Raw genomic sequence first — 14,465 nt, forward strand, 5'->3', positions numbered from 1 at the left:
TTGGGGTTTCTCTCTGTTGCTTTTCTTTTCCTACAGAGCTACTGGTGCCACATTGTACTATTTATGTTACCATTATATAAGAATTCTTACTAGAAGGATCCCTAAGACTATTTGGATATTGAACTCCTCCTTTTTAGGGGAGTTGACTCCATGAGCTCATGAACAGTATCATAAGGAAGCCAAATAAAAGTTATACGTAGGCTCAACAATATGGGTGTCTACACGAAGGATGACTTGATTGTGGAGTACGTACAATGCACGGTTTATCCATAATGTCTAATCCTAGACACCAGTTATAGCATTCTATGTGTGCATTAGGACCTGATGGCAGGTTAATTATACTGGACCATTCCATGGTGAAGGAGAAGAAATTTGTCTTCTCCAGAGTAAAGGTGCATTCTGCATTTAAATTTTCTTTCTCTGCTCTTTATACCTGTGTTCAAATATGTAGACTTCCTGAATGCTTTTAATTTACTATAATGGTATACCATGTAACTTGCCTTCAAACAAGACACTCACATGAAAGGGGAAGACAAGAGACTGCTGGCCATGCCAGTCATAAGTTCAAGGTCCAGCTTCATTCTCATTTCTTCGAAGAAGTCTTCTTGAGTACAACTCTTTGGTAATCATTACTTCTTCTCAATTTGTAGTGCTTACATTTTTATATCATTTAATTTATCTTAGCACTTACTATCTTGTTCTATCATTCAACTTCCATGTGTACATCCTGCTTTATTATTAGATTTGAGCTTTTTATTTATTATTTTTTTATTATTTTCTTAAGATTTGTCAGAGAGAGAGAGAGCACACAGGCAGGGAGAATGGCAGGTGAAGGGAGAAGCAGGCTCCCCACTGGGCAAGGACCCCGATGTGGGACTCAATCCCAGGACCCTGGGATCACCACCTGAGCCCAAAGACAGATGCTCAATCGACTGAGCCACCCAGGCATCCCATGATTTGACCTATTTATTTATTTATTTATTGACCTTTTTAAATAAAATCTTATCTCACTGTTTTCTTTTGGTCTAACAGAATATTTTGCACTTAAAGATTGTTTGAATATTTTGCACTTAAAGATTGTTTGTTGATGACAACCATAATCACAGAGCCCTAAAATTGCATGTGGTTTCCAAGGGCACTGAAGCTCCAAGCCCTCCAATAAAAATCCCCTTTATCAAAATGTTTTATTTTTGTAAAAAGGTTAGAATTGGCTGAAAGAAGTCAAAACCTCTCTTACCAAGTAGCAAGGTCCAGGAACAGTGTAAGATCAGCAGACATTCATGTGGTCTTAGACTCTTCCTATCACTTGCGTAATTGTGTGTCAAATGTTTGTATTGAAAAAGCAGACAAGTTATTTTTATCTTCTCTTGTGAAAGAAAAATAGTTCCTCCTCTTTGTAGCTTGCACTAATTTCTAAGAACATAATAAATATAAAAGTTTATCTACTGACTTCCTAGAATGTAAGCTCCAGAAGGACAGGAAGTTTCTCTCTCTCTCTCTCTATTTTATTCTAGTATTTAGAAAACTGCCTGCCATATAATAGGAATTTGATAAGTAGGTCCTGGTTGTTTAATTGTGTGTGGTTCAGTTGTGTTCAATTGTGTGTGATTTCAGTTAAAAACTCTTATCAAAACCAATACACAAAACAAAATTAACACAAAATGAGAGCTTATACAAGTAAATGTACTTATTTTAAGGTCTTTCTCTCCATAGAGAAAACCAAAAGCATTCTGAACATTGGTATCCATCTAAGAGACATAGATTAGCAGCCTGTTTTGTAGACAAAGGCATGTGGGAGATAGGAATATAAATCTCCAAATTCACAGATTTTCTGAATCCAAAAACTGCTTTCAGTTCTTCAATTCAGTTCTTTCCTTTAGTGAAGTAAATAGAATATTCCAAATAAATTATGAATAGTAGCTAATGCCATAAGCTTATTTAGGGAAACCCAAACCTGATTTTCGAACCTGATGATAGCCTGGCTTTTTAGAGTGATTCCAGTTAGTCCTAAATGACTTCCCTAAAAAATCCTGTAACAGCAGTTTAATTTAAGATTTCACTTAACCAGGAGGTCAGGGAAGTCTACTTCATAACCTCATTTCTGAAAGTTGACTACTCTGTATACATGCTTTTGTACTACTTGAAACACGATTTGACAGAGGGCCTTGAAAGAGTAGAACAGGATAATTCCTAACTAAGGGAACAATTTCAAGAAATGACCAGTTTCACTTCGGAGTTCTCTAAGGGTCTGTTTCACCTTCGTCATTGATCTTTCCGTTTGAAGTGTTCATTTACCATCCTGACATAATCTAGGGCCGCACTGCATGATGTTGATGATACTTTTGTCAACGTGAAGAATGCGGGGCCATTGTTACAGAAATCGTACAAGAAACAGAGACCTTAATATGTACCATCTGTTTTACAAAAAAGCTCAATGTGGTAATGCATTTGCAATACCAGAAGCAATATCTCTAAGACATGAAATGAACATATGTTGTCTAAGAGCCTTCAGGCTGACATTGAAAAAGAGAAAAGATAGTACTTCAAGGCAAAGACTGTCCCAGTAGAAAGACTGCCAGATCCAATATGGCTCAGCCTATTGACGAGTCTCTGGTGAACAACTTCATATAAAGATTTTCACATTGTTATGGGTCGTACAGCTCTCTGGCCCATCTTTTTCAGCATGGGTAAAATCGTAGAAAACGCTCTCTTTGTCACTCTGGGTACTTTTCTGTTTCAGAGCAACAGATGTTGTCAGAAAAAGTCACACCACACAATAAAGTGCTTGAATGATTATTTCTTAGGCTGGAGGGAAACTGAAATGGTGTCTTCTGATGAGGGAGCAGGTAGTTTTAAGAACAGCTAAAAACGCAACTAACTGAAAGCTGTACAGAAACATTGAGCTGTTTAGCAAAAGTTTAAATTATAAATTTGATGAATGGTAGCTTTTACAGTTTTCAAATATGTATTGAATACAACTGAAAATTCTGACCTAATTTTTCTAGATTAAACTCTAATGTAAAATTCTATTTCACAGTGTAATTTTTTAGAGTGAGAGAGAGAGAGATGGGAAGGAAGGGCAGAGGGAGAGGGAGAGAGAATCTTTAACAGGCTCCAGGAGCCTGACGCAGGGCTCCATCTCGTGACTGACCCTGAGATCATGACCTGAGCTGAAATTGGGAATTGGCTGCTTACCCAACTGAGCCACCCAGGTGCCCCTACAGTGTAAATTTAAAATGTATGTACAGTCATGAATATTCAGTATGTACCTAGCCCATAAGTCTGTGTGTGTGTGTGTGTGTGTGTGTGTGTGTGTGTGTTATATTTGTATACGTGACCATCAAAAGAAATTGCAAAGGTCAAATGATGGATTATTAAGGCCAGTGGAAGGAAGAGTTAACAGCTTAACAAGTGTAGTTTGCTTATATTTCAGTTCCAAAGATTCAGTTTGGGTTTAAGTTATATTATGCCCTAATCAGGCTTAGCTCTTCATAACTATGTCCATATGAAATAGAAGCCTTACATTAAAAAGAAAGAACAGTTGAAGAAATATAGCAGTGGACCAGGAGCCAAGAGATCTGGCTTCGAGTCTCCAATATCCTTGTAGAATGTGCATAACCTAAGGTAAATCTGACCCGGGTTCCCCTTCAGGGCCTTGGTTACTTTAACTATGAAGAAGAAACATGAACTAAATGACCTCTAAGGTCCTTTCCAAATTTAAAAATTAAATTGTAATTACAAAGAGACAATCATATAGTGTAAAATAGCAGAAAAAAAGGTGTTTTTATGTATAAAGTCAAGATAATTAACCCACTTATTTTATGTAATTTATGTTTAAAGCTATATGTTGATCTATAAGAGATCTTATTTTTTATGTCTGTCATTTGCATGACATTACATAAAATTGTGTTCATGTTCATCCTAAATCTTACGTACAAAAAATGTAAAACACTTCATTGTTACTGGCCTGTTAGCTATAGGGCAGGTAAAAGATAATGGCCAGACCCAGTTACAACCATTGTCCTATGTATTCAGAAGTAGTTCTTGGATGATCATTAATGTAAAGTTATTTTTTAAAATGATCTTATCTTATGTAGAAATGGACTCTATATGATAGCTCCCATGGCCTGCTGAAGATCCAGGATTCATTCTAGACATCCCCGATGCTCTTCAAGTTATGATCCAAGGGTGGCTTTAATGAGGAAAGTTTGGTTTTGCTCCAGGGTGTTATTCAAGGCACTGGGTCCATCCTCTTTTCCAACCCACCAATCCCTGCTACAATAACTCTTTGGATTATGCCTCTCATAAGAAAAAGCTGGATGGTTCATTAATTATTCTCTGGTGTATGCTACAGATAGAAACTCCCAACATAAAAACCAACTTCTGAGCTGAGATTTGTGGGGCAGGCTTTTCCACACCCTCTTCTGAAGCTATACTCCTGCTTTCACTACTAATTTTTAATTCCCTGATCATACCCTAAATCTAGTTTCTGGTCACTGTCTCTTCCTTACTATTATGTTACATAGCTTCCGGTATTTCTGTTATATATTCTACCTAAAAAGTTACAAAGAGCAGTGACTGGTCTGGATACCCTTGAATTTAGAGCTTTATTCAAACTGCTGCCAGGTCTCTTGACCTGTCAACAATCAGGAGTGGACCAACAGGAATTCTTCTCTTCATGGTGGGTCAGAGGAAAGCCACTGGTGAAATTCACTTCCAACCACACAAAGTTCAAAGGCACTGGCTTGAGTGGTGTGTGTGTTTATTCAGGAACATGTGGATCTGATGAGTGTGAGGAGATTGGTGCAGTATGGCTCAGATGCAAGTCGTTGAGTATAATTGATTTTTAATGGGCTGGCTACCTGCCACCAGATGTTCATCAATTAGGTACGCTTTAAAAACCAACACAGCTGCTTATTTCATGCTGACTATCCAGTGGCTGAGATAGTGTTAGCTCAGCATAAGAAGTCATCTCTGTGTCGAGTGACCATACGTTCCAATTTGCTCCCGACCAGTCATGATGTAAGCCAGTAGTTATTAGTAGCGCCTCCTTTTTCTGTCTCAAAATGCCCCAGTTTGGACAGTTAATCCCATGGGGATCCTACCTATCTGTCATGCTGTTCTTGGCCCTCTACACATTTAAGTTAAACCTCGATCTTGCCCTGTAGCAGCAAGTAATCCATATTAACATCATACACAGGGTAGGTGTTAACCTCTGTCTTCCATGTCTAAAATTAAAATAACATTTTAATTTTAGACATGGAAGGACTTTATGGATTACATTTAGTCCAGTGCTTCCTAAGACAGGTTCATGAATCAGTGAGTTAATTTTCATCAACTTACCTCTGATTCTCCAGTTTTCTCCCTTTGTTCATCCTTTCTCTTTCCTCTTATAGACTGTCTCTGGGGCTGGCTGATTTCTTTATCTTACAGGTAGTGCTCATGCCCAGAGAAGGTCTTTCTTTCCATTGAATCAGCATCTACCCTAAACTAAGGTGATCAAATGACCTTGTTCTTCACAAAGGAACAATCACTTTTAGGCAAAAAGCAAATAACTATCCTAAAACATATTATAAGATAATTTAGTTTTATGTCTGTAAGAAAGAGCACAGTGTTATTATAAAAGGATTTTCTCCCATCCTATTCATGTCATTTGAGTGTCATAACTTAGCTTTAAAAAAGATTTTAACCTTCTTTATGTTGTTACACGAGATACTTTAGATAATTTGCCTACTGTAATTTTGATTAGAGCTGACCCAGCCCATACCTATGGAGACCACTTTTTCCCTGAATCTCTACTAATCTCCAGGAAATATTTATCCTACCCCCAGCATCTATTTACACTTCTTCTTTTTAAAATTTAATTTTCATTTTTATCAACGTAATAGATGCAGAGTTTTTAAAAATCATAAAGTTCTAAAATTTGTATGAAATATAGCACTCCTGTTCTCCAGTGACAATAACTTTCAATTTTGTTTAGTTCTTTCTTTGTGCCGTTACCTTCATGCTTTTAAATAACATATTTAATTTGCTGATTTTTGACTTTCTGTTTATTTTAGACTATTTTAGATTATTTTAGACTTTTTGGTCTATTTTAGATGTTTTACAACAGTCCTCCACTGCTAACATACTTTTCCCATCTTTATTCTAATATCCCACAATTCTTGTTAACTACAGAATTGGTGTTTGCAGTGTTACCAATAGGTAAATATTGCTAAGGTTTAAGCTATAAAGTATATTATGACCATATTTTCTTTTTTATATAACTTTTTCTTAATTTGAAAATATGACTGCCTATTTTCCTGCTGTTTCTTAGTTTCAGTGTTGTTTAGTTTTCTGTGTATTTGTCACTAATTTGACAGCTCTAGCTTTCCCCCAAAACTGTAAATCTCTCAACCCACTCAAACATTTAAGGCAATTGATAGGTTAATTGATAAGTTTTAACTTGCCATTTATACAGTAATGTATATGTTCCTTTTTATTTTCCTTGAAATCGCCTCCTGGGGACTTGGTCCTTTGACTCCAATCTGTAGCCTCAGGAAGGAGGCATTGCTGCTGTTGCTGTTGTTATTCCTTTCATCCACTGTTAATGTGGAGACATCCAAGGCTGTCATGATGTCTGACTTACCACAAATTTAGTGCCTTAAAACAACACAGTATTATCTAGTGCTCTGGAGGACGGAAGTCTACAATGGGTCTCCTGAGCTAAAATCAAAGGGCCTGCAGCCTCCATTCCTTTCGGGAGGCTCTAGGACAAACCTTTTTCCTCACCTTTTCAAAAGGCCTCTGCATTCCTTGGCTTGTAGCCCCTCCCTCCATCTTGAGAGCCAGTGATGGCCTCTGAAGTCTCTGTCACATCACGTCACTCTGACAAGGACTCTTCTCCCTCCCACTTCTGCATTTACAGACCTTTGGGATTTTGGGGGGCCAACCCTGATTATCCAGGATAATCTCCTTATTTTAGGGTCACCTGGTTAGCAATCTAAATCTGCCTTTGCTATTCACAGGTTCTGGGGAGTAGGACATGGACAGCTTTGGGGGGCCATTCTTCTGCCTATCACAGGCTCTTGGATGCAAATGCAGACTCTTAAACATTCAATTCTTTCCTCAGTATTTCCACTTAGATTTCTGATGGGCATCTCAAACCAAATTCAAAACCAAACTCTTCATCGTCAGACTCCATAAACCTGTTCTCCCTTTAGCCTTTCATATCTCAGCAAATAGTCAAATAGTCAAGAAATGTTAATTGCCAAAACAAATGATTGATACCTTACATATTCTTATATCTCATCATGTCTTTCAGTAAGTTCTGTTTGTTCTGTTTTCAAAATATATCTAGAACTCAACACTTCTTCCCACCTTGCTTCCATACATCTAGTTGCTCAAGAGAGTTCTTCTAACATTGTAAATGTTATTAAGTATTCCATGAATGACCTAGTGAATGGATGTAGTCCTCCCAATAACATGATCACATGAATAACTATCTTCTATGCTAGTTTATGGTTTTCTCTTTGTTTGATTATGTTTTATCTGTAATTCAGATTTATTAGTCTAATAATAATAGTTTATTAGTCTAATAATAGTGTAATTCTAATTTATTAGTCTATATACATCTTTGATAAACAAATATTTCTTCTCAGTGCAAATTAAGGAATACATGGTTCAGTCAGAATTCTTAACTAAAAGCAACAGAAATCATTGACTGAAGTAGTAATAAATTTATTGTAAATACCTGTGGCAGAAAAAATTGGCAAGAGGTTTAGAAAAGCAGGTCCTGAATGTAGGTAGGACTCAGAGCAGCTACATTATCCACTCTGACTCTGCTACAACTCTATTATACAAAGATAAGTGCTTCGACATAGGCTTTTCTTTTATGATTTTGGATTTTTAAACTTTATTATTTATAGAATTTTCTTTCTAGCAATATTAGTTTTATATGACAACCATTCTTAATCTATCACATCATTAAATTAAGGGGGAAACATGATGAATTGTAAATGAAAATGACACAAAGGATAAATGCACATGATTTGGATTTAATAGAACTTCTATTTGATGTTTTAATCATCTTAAATTTCTCTGATGTTATAATCAATGACCTTTTATTTTTGTATTTCCTCTCATATGAGTTGTGTTGATTTCAAAGAGAAGTTGAACATTACATTTGATATTTTTGAACTTTGATTACCTAAATATCAAATGTTTTTAAAAATTAAGATTTCCAATAATCAAGTAACTCCCTGGGAATGAGGAGGACACTAAAGGACAAGATATGGCCCTTACTTCTTCGCAGTTGAATGCTGTTCATATTAGATTACATTTATTCTAAATGGCCAAACACGGTGCTGTTCCAACCTAGTTTGCAATGCATGTGACTCGCACAGTTAATAGTAGTGGGTCAAACAGTGGTGACTAATAAGGCTAATAAGACTTATTCTATGTTGGAGCTAACAAATCCTTTATCAGTACTTCAACCACTCTGCTTATGTGGCCTCATTGTTAAGATTATGCCTTTCATCTATGGAAACCAATCCCTTTCATATACAATTTCAGCAAGAAGCTTATAAAATGTGTATTAAAGCAGTATTGACTTGTCTAACAATAAAAAGTACAATTAGGCTTCCAACACAGAGCATTTCTAATTTGCATAAAAACCTCTCTAACCTATTCCTTTTACTGCAGAATATAACCAAAAGGTTATATTCTGTTCCATGCACCAGTAATTACTCTAAAATCACTAGATAGATGTACCTATGTAATATTGTTCAGTTCTTTATGCAGATCATTAAAACTGAATTTATATGCAAGATATATCAATAGGAAAATACTATTAAAATCATTAGAAGAAATGACCAAGCACAATGGATTCCTTTTACATAATATCACATAATGTAATAATTTAAGATAGTTTCTTCCTGAGAGCCACTGTCTTGATAAAAATCATTCCAAGGGTAAGACTAAAGACGTACTTTCATCCCACCTTTTAATAGGGGCTTCCAGTTTACACAATGTATAATTTTAAAAGATCACTTTTAATCATTGGAAAGGGTCATTATGAACAGACTTTATGTTAAAAAAGAAAAAAGTAGGTAAACTGATCTGCATCTTGTGATTACTTTTAAGAATACTAGAAATGTTCATAATGGAACATTTTTTATTTCAGAGCCCAGGTTGTTCCTCGGCCATGTATGATCCTTGTCACAGAAACACGTCTTTCTTGTATACCTTAGAATTTTCATTCCTCTTTTAAAACAATGGAAACTTGTGTGATTCTTGTGTTCTTTGATTTCCTTAAATGACTCCCGGGAGGAAGAGTTCAGACCATGGCTGATTCTCTACTTCTTTGCAAAGGCGGCATGAGAGTGGTTTGTGACCACCGCTGATGAGCCTTCCCATGGCTGTTTAATGAAGAGCAGCGCCACTCCACCGGGGTAACACAGAATGACATTGCCTCAGGTCACTTCAGGGCATGTCACATCATGTAACACAACATAACCTGATGTAACCTGATCCAACAGGTCAGGTGCCTGTTGCGTATTTGTAGGAAATACTTTTTACTTCTCCTCCCGAAGAGGGGCCGTGTCACCATGCATAACGAAATGTCAGTTCTAGCTCTGGGTGCAAGGAATACCAGTGGGAATCACTTCCTTCCTTATGACAGTGGACTCTGTTCAGCTTGAGTTACTTAGAGTGCATGTCATTAACAGGACTGGAGTTGTGATTATTGAAAGTGAGTTGAAGGAAATCTGCCTTAATTAGAACAAATTTAAGACTCGACCAAAATCATAGTGGAAACAGAATGCTGTATTTTTAAAAACAGCAATAGCAGCAGGAAAGGGGAGAGAATGAGTTGTGAAATAAGTTATCATTTTAACAAAACAGCATTTTTTGCAAAAGAGAATTCGATTTTCTAGAAAAAAACAAAGGAACGGTGAAGTGAGGTTTTTTCTTTTAAAACCGATTAATCAATGTACTTTTCCACTGTGCTGAGTGCATTTAGGTATGTAAAGAGGCGTGATCCTTGCCATTTGCCTTCAGTAGGCTTAAGCGAATACAGAAACAAGACAGGTATACATTGCACACCCGAAATTGTAAATGCAACCTCCAGGCTCTCGGCCATATGTTCTAGAGAAAGCGAAGAAAGAACAGAACATTGCCTGGAGTAGAAAAGAAGGTCTCAGGGACTTCAATTTATTATTACCTGCTTTGAGTTTAATGTTCTAATCTCACAAGGAAATCCAAGTCAATTACAGGGTTCAAAATACATGTAGCTGACTAGGAGTAGTGAATTTTAAAAACATCTAACCTAGGGCACCTGGGTGGCTCAGTGGGTTAAAACCCCTGCCTTCAGCTCAGGTTATGATCTCAGGGTCCTGGATCAAGCCCCACATCAGGCTGTCTGCTCAGCAGGGAGCCTGCTTCCTCCTCTCTCTCTGCCTACCTCTCCCCTACTTGTGATCTCTCTCTCTATCAAATAAATAAATAAAATATTTTAAAGAAAAACAAAAAACATCTAACCTAAGTTTATCAACAAAGGTAAATGGAATTTGCCTTGAATTCTTTGACCTGCCTTAGAAATATTTTTAATTATTTAGAAATAAAAATATAGGATTCATCAGTAGAAAATATGAAATGAAAGGAAAATCATATAGCAGTACTATAAAAATTCACTTTTAAAAAGTTAATGGCTGTTTATCTATTAAGGATCGCCCATATCACCCGTTCTTTTTAATGAATTATTCAGTTGACATAAACCTCATGTTATATGGCTCTAATTAGTTAGATATTAAAGGAGAAGAACAGTAAAACAAACAGCTTAAGAAAAGATATGAATGAGTTTTTTATGGGACATAAGAGTTTCATATTGTGTTAACTTGAGGGGTGATGCTTTTTCTTCCTGTATCTAGATGGGGACACAAGGACCCAAGTATGAGGGGCAAACATGGTGAAGGCATTTATATGATCACAGAATAGTCTTGCTATTTCATCAGTAGTACTATAGATTTTCCAGATCAAAGAGATAAATTCTGTGTTTGCTGGTGTGTTTTACAAAACCTAAGTCAAATATGAGTCATTTAACAATTATCCTTCACTTTTATTTTTTACTTTGAGGGAGAGAGAAGAGTGTGAGGGTACGCACATGTGCTTGATCAGTGGGGAGGGGCAGAGGGAGAGTGGAGAGAGAATCTCAAGCAGACTCTGCACTGAGTATGGAGTTGAGGGTGGGGCTCAATCTCACAACCCTGAGATCATGACCTGAGCTGAAACCAAGAGTCAAACCCTTAACCAACTGAACCAGCCAGGCACCCCATTCTTCACTTCGAATAATTTGTCCCATTATTCACAAATTTCTTCCATCAGTTCATATGCTCAAGATTTGACTGTACATATGTTAACAGGTAAAGGACCATAATAAACTAATATATGCATCAAGAACCATTAATAACACAGATGTCAGAATTTAGTTCGTAATTTCATTTTGAAGGACAGTTGGTTTCAGCTTAAATAAAACCTGGTGCCTCCAATATAAGCGTATAACTTGTTACTACCAAAATATAACATATATGAAGTCTAAGATATATTTGACATACTGATAGATTTTATTGCTTCATAATGAAAACTAAAAGCTTTACTCCAAACAAGACATTTCCAGAGTTGAGGGGGAAAAAAAAACTATACAAAGTAATGGGATGTTTTGGTTATCTGTTATCTGTTCATTCATCTCTACCGTGCCAGTGTTCCCATCTACAATTTTAATCGATTACCTAAATAATTCTAGTTAAATTGACACTGATGAATACAAAAATAAAATTATTTTGTGCTCTGGAAGCAACCTGGCGCTAACTTAAAGATTATTAAACTATTTGGAGTTTATTTCTTTGAGTACCAAACCTGAGCAGAAAAGCCCAGAAGCTATAAGCCATAGCTAAACACTACTAGAGGAGTTTTGTGGCTCATGTTTCAGTGCATGTGTCCCCTTTTGGACAGTCCCTCCCCCTCTCTTTTTTGGCCTTTTTTCTGTCTCCTTTTCCCCAAATGTCCTAAGAGGAAGGTGAATGGAAGCCATAGTTGGGACTAGATCAGGACATCCGGGATTAGTTGACTGTCTAACCCGCCTTGGTCACTGGATTTGGCATCACACACTTTAGGCTGTTGACCAATTACCAAGTATGATGGAACTATAAAACCACAGCTGCTGGAACTGAATTAGTTTTTGATAGTCGCCAAAGGCGAACCAAAAACCACTCTCAGATGATGATAACGCTAATGGCACAGGAATTCCACCCCCCTTCTCCAGCTTCATTGCCCTCAGATGAACTAAGGGGATAAAGAACATTCCCTCCTAAATTTCACAAAAACTTTTCTCTAACACAGTACCACAATGAGAAAATGTGAATAGTTGTTCTCTTTTCCTTTGGCTTGAAACTTAGCTCACAAAGAGAGTTCACACTATGTAAAGATTTTCACAGTTATGTACTAACAAGTCTGCAGGATTTGCTGTACTTATACAAGGAAGTCAGATTTGGAAATAAAACCAGTTTTCTGTTTGTGGACACATGATGAACATATGGCCAACACCTGGAATTTATAGAGGCCTTTACCTAATAAAACCTTCTGAGACATTCCAAGAATGACAACAAAGTGATGGCATGAAGCAGAACTGCCAAAGGTAATCTTCTTCACCTTCTGGTTCTTTTAAAGCAGAAAACATAAAACTAGCAACTTAGTGCCCCCCAAATGCTTATGAAATGTGCATTAAAGAGGTGGGAGCCCAAGTTCCCTGACAAAAGTGCCATTATATCATGATTGTGAGTGTCTTTCTGGATTGTCTCAGAAAGAGCTGGTTTATGAGGAAGATGACTGATTGGGAAGCATACTATTAAAAAGTAGAGTAAGACAGATTGCAAGATCAAGTTCAAAGTTTCCAAAGTTTCACTTGGAATGTTTTTATAACGGAGTGCATTCTTAAGTGATAAAACCACATACAACATGGACTTATGATTTTATACAAATCTCTTAAATTTAGCTGCAACTTAGGGAAATGGCATTTGCAAGGTGATTCTAAGCTCAATATAGATATTAAAACTGAAATTCCCAATTAGGAAAAGAAAAGTTGATGGGATTCAAAATGAAAACAATAAACAAAAAAACCAAGGTTGGTAAAAGGCATCAGAATAAGACAGCTTAACTTTTAAAGGAAACTAATCTCTTTGTAAATCAAAATAATATAACTGAAATACTTTGTGTATTGCAATATTTTGCACATAATGTTTATTATTGAAGGTAATCACAAAATCAGAATTAACCCTAATCCTGAGCTTCACCTGACCCCAGTTCAGACTTCAGCAGTTTAAGATATTGTAGCCAAGATTCACAAAGCATTTAATGACAAATGTCCAAGCCTCTCAGTTCTCACACCCTACACCTTAAGGGTCAGTCAAATGGGGCAGAAGAAAAATTATTTCACCCACAAACATGCACCATTAAACTGACTGACTATTGGTTATCAGAGTTATGTGCTATAAATACCTGTCAGGGACCACAAAACAAAAAAACTCACCCTACTGTAACTCCCAGAAAAATGAGCCATGTGATACCCTCTGCAATTAACCAGATATATGCCATTATCAAAGGAAAAAAAAAAAAAAAAGTTGCTGCAGCCTAGAGAAGAAAGCACAGCCAGTTCAGCAGAGCTGGTCTTTCTAGAGAGGAGTCTGCAAGGTAGCTGGGATGCGCATGCTATGGACCAAGCAGAAATAGAGAAATAACAGAGAAGACTATTTGAGGCTGGGCTGATGGGTGTCAAGAACGGTGATTACACCCTTAAGTTATTTGTCCTGAGAGCTCTTTTAAAATAGTACTCTTATGTTTAGAATTCTCTCTTGTACTAGAATACAGGGAAATGGAATTTTTTTTTAAGTCTTATTCTTTTGCTCAAAAAAGAAAAATCTATGAAAGTTACCCATTGAGGAAATCATTTGGGGCATTTAGTTCATTATTGTGTAGAAGTATAAAAGCCTGACCAGTCTGAGAAACGATCATTCCTCTTTATCATCACACCCCTAGTCTATCTTTTGCCCTGAAGAATAAACAGTAAAATAACTTAGAAGTCTTTCTTACAACTTGTTGATCATAAATCACTGCTTGATAGCTGAGGTCTAATAGAGGAGCATTTAACATTAGTCAGGAGCTGAAATTTTGGTCATCAAAAATGCTGTAAGATTCTAACCTTGTGGGTTTTTTAATGTCTTCCATGACACATACATCATGCATTTAGAATTCCTTTGTTTTGTAGGTTCTAATTCATTTGGGTTAAACAACAAAAAAGTAGAGACTTCACAGCAAATGCTGAATACTGTCCTTTGGCAAGAATTTAGATCTTTAGCTAACCATTAAAAATAAAGGTAAAATAACAGCAAATAGAACCCAAAACAAAATCATAGCAAAGAGTGACCAGAGAATTA

At 36.6% G+C, this 14,465-nt stretch overlaps 1 long non-coding RNA gene across 4 annotated transcripts in view; it reads right to left on the reverse strand.

Moving 5' to 3' along the window:
• The window catches only part of LOC116569149, a 73,571-nt gene that overhangs the window by 19,529 nt on the left and 39,577 nt on the right, over positions 1-14,465 (reverse strand). For 3 of the 4 annotated variants that reach the window (XR_004276880.1, XR_004276874.1, XR_004276881.1), the window contains exon 6: positions 5,344-5,485. The exons of the other annotated variant lie outside the window; for it this stretch is intronic. This is a non-coding gene — a long non-coding RNA (uncharacterized LOC116569149). The remainder of the gene's footprint in view (positions 1-5,343; positions 5,486-14,465) is intronic. 4 annotated transcript variants of the gene reach the window in all.

Source organism: Mustela erminea, chromosome 11 (assembly GCF_009829155.1).
Source record: "Mustela erminea isolate mMusErm1 chromosome 11, mMusErm1.Pri, whole genome shotgun sequence".
NCBI classification, from domain to species: Eukaryota; Metazoa; Chordata; class Mammalia; order Carnivora; family Mustelidae; genus Mustela; species Mustela erminea.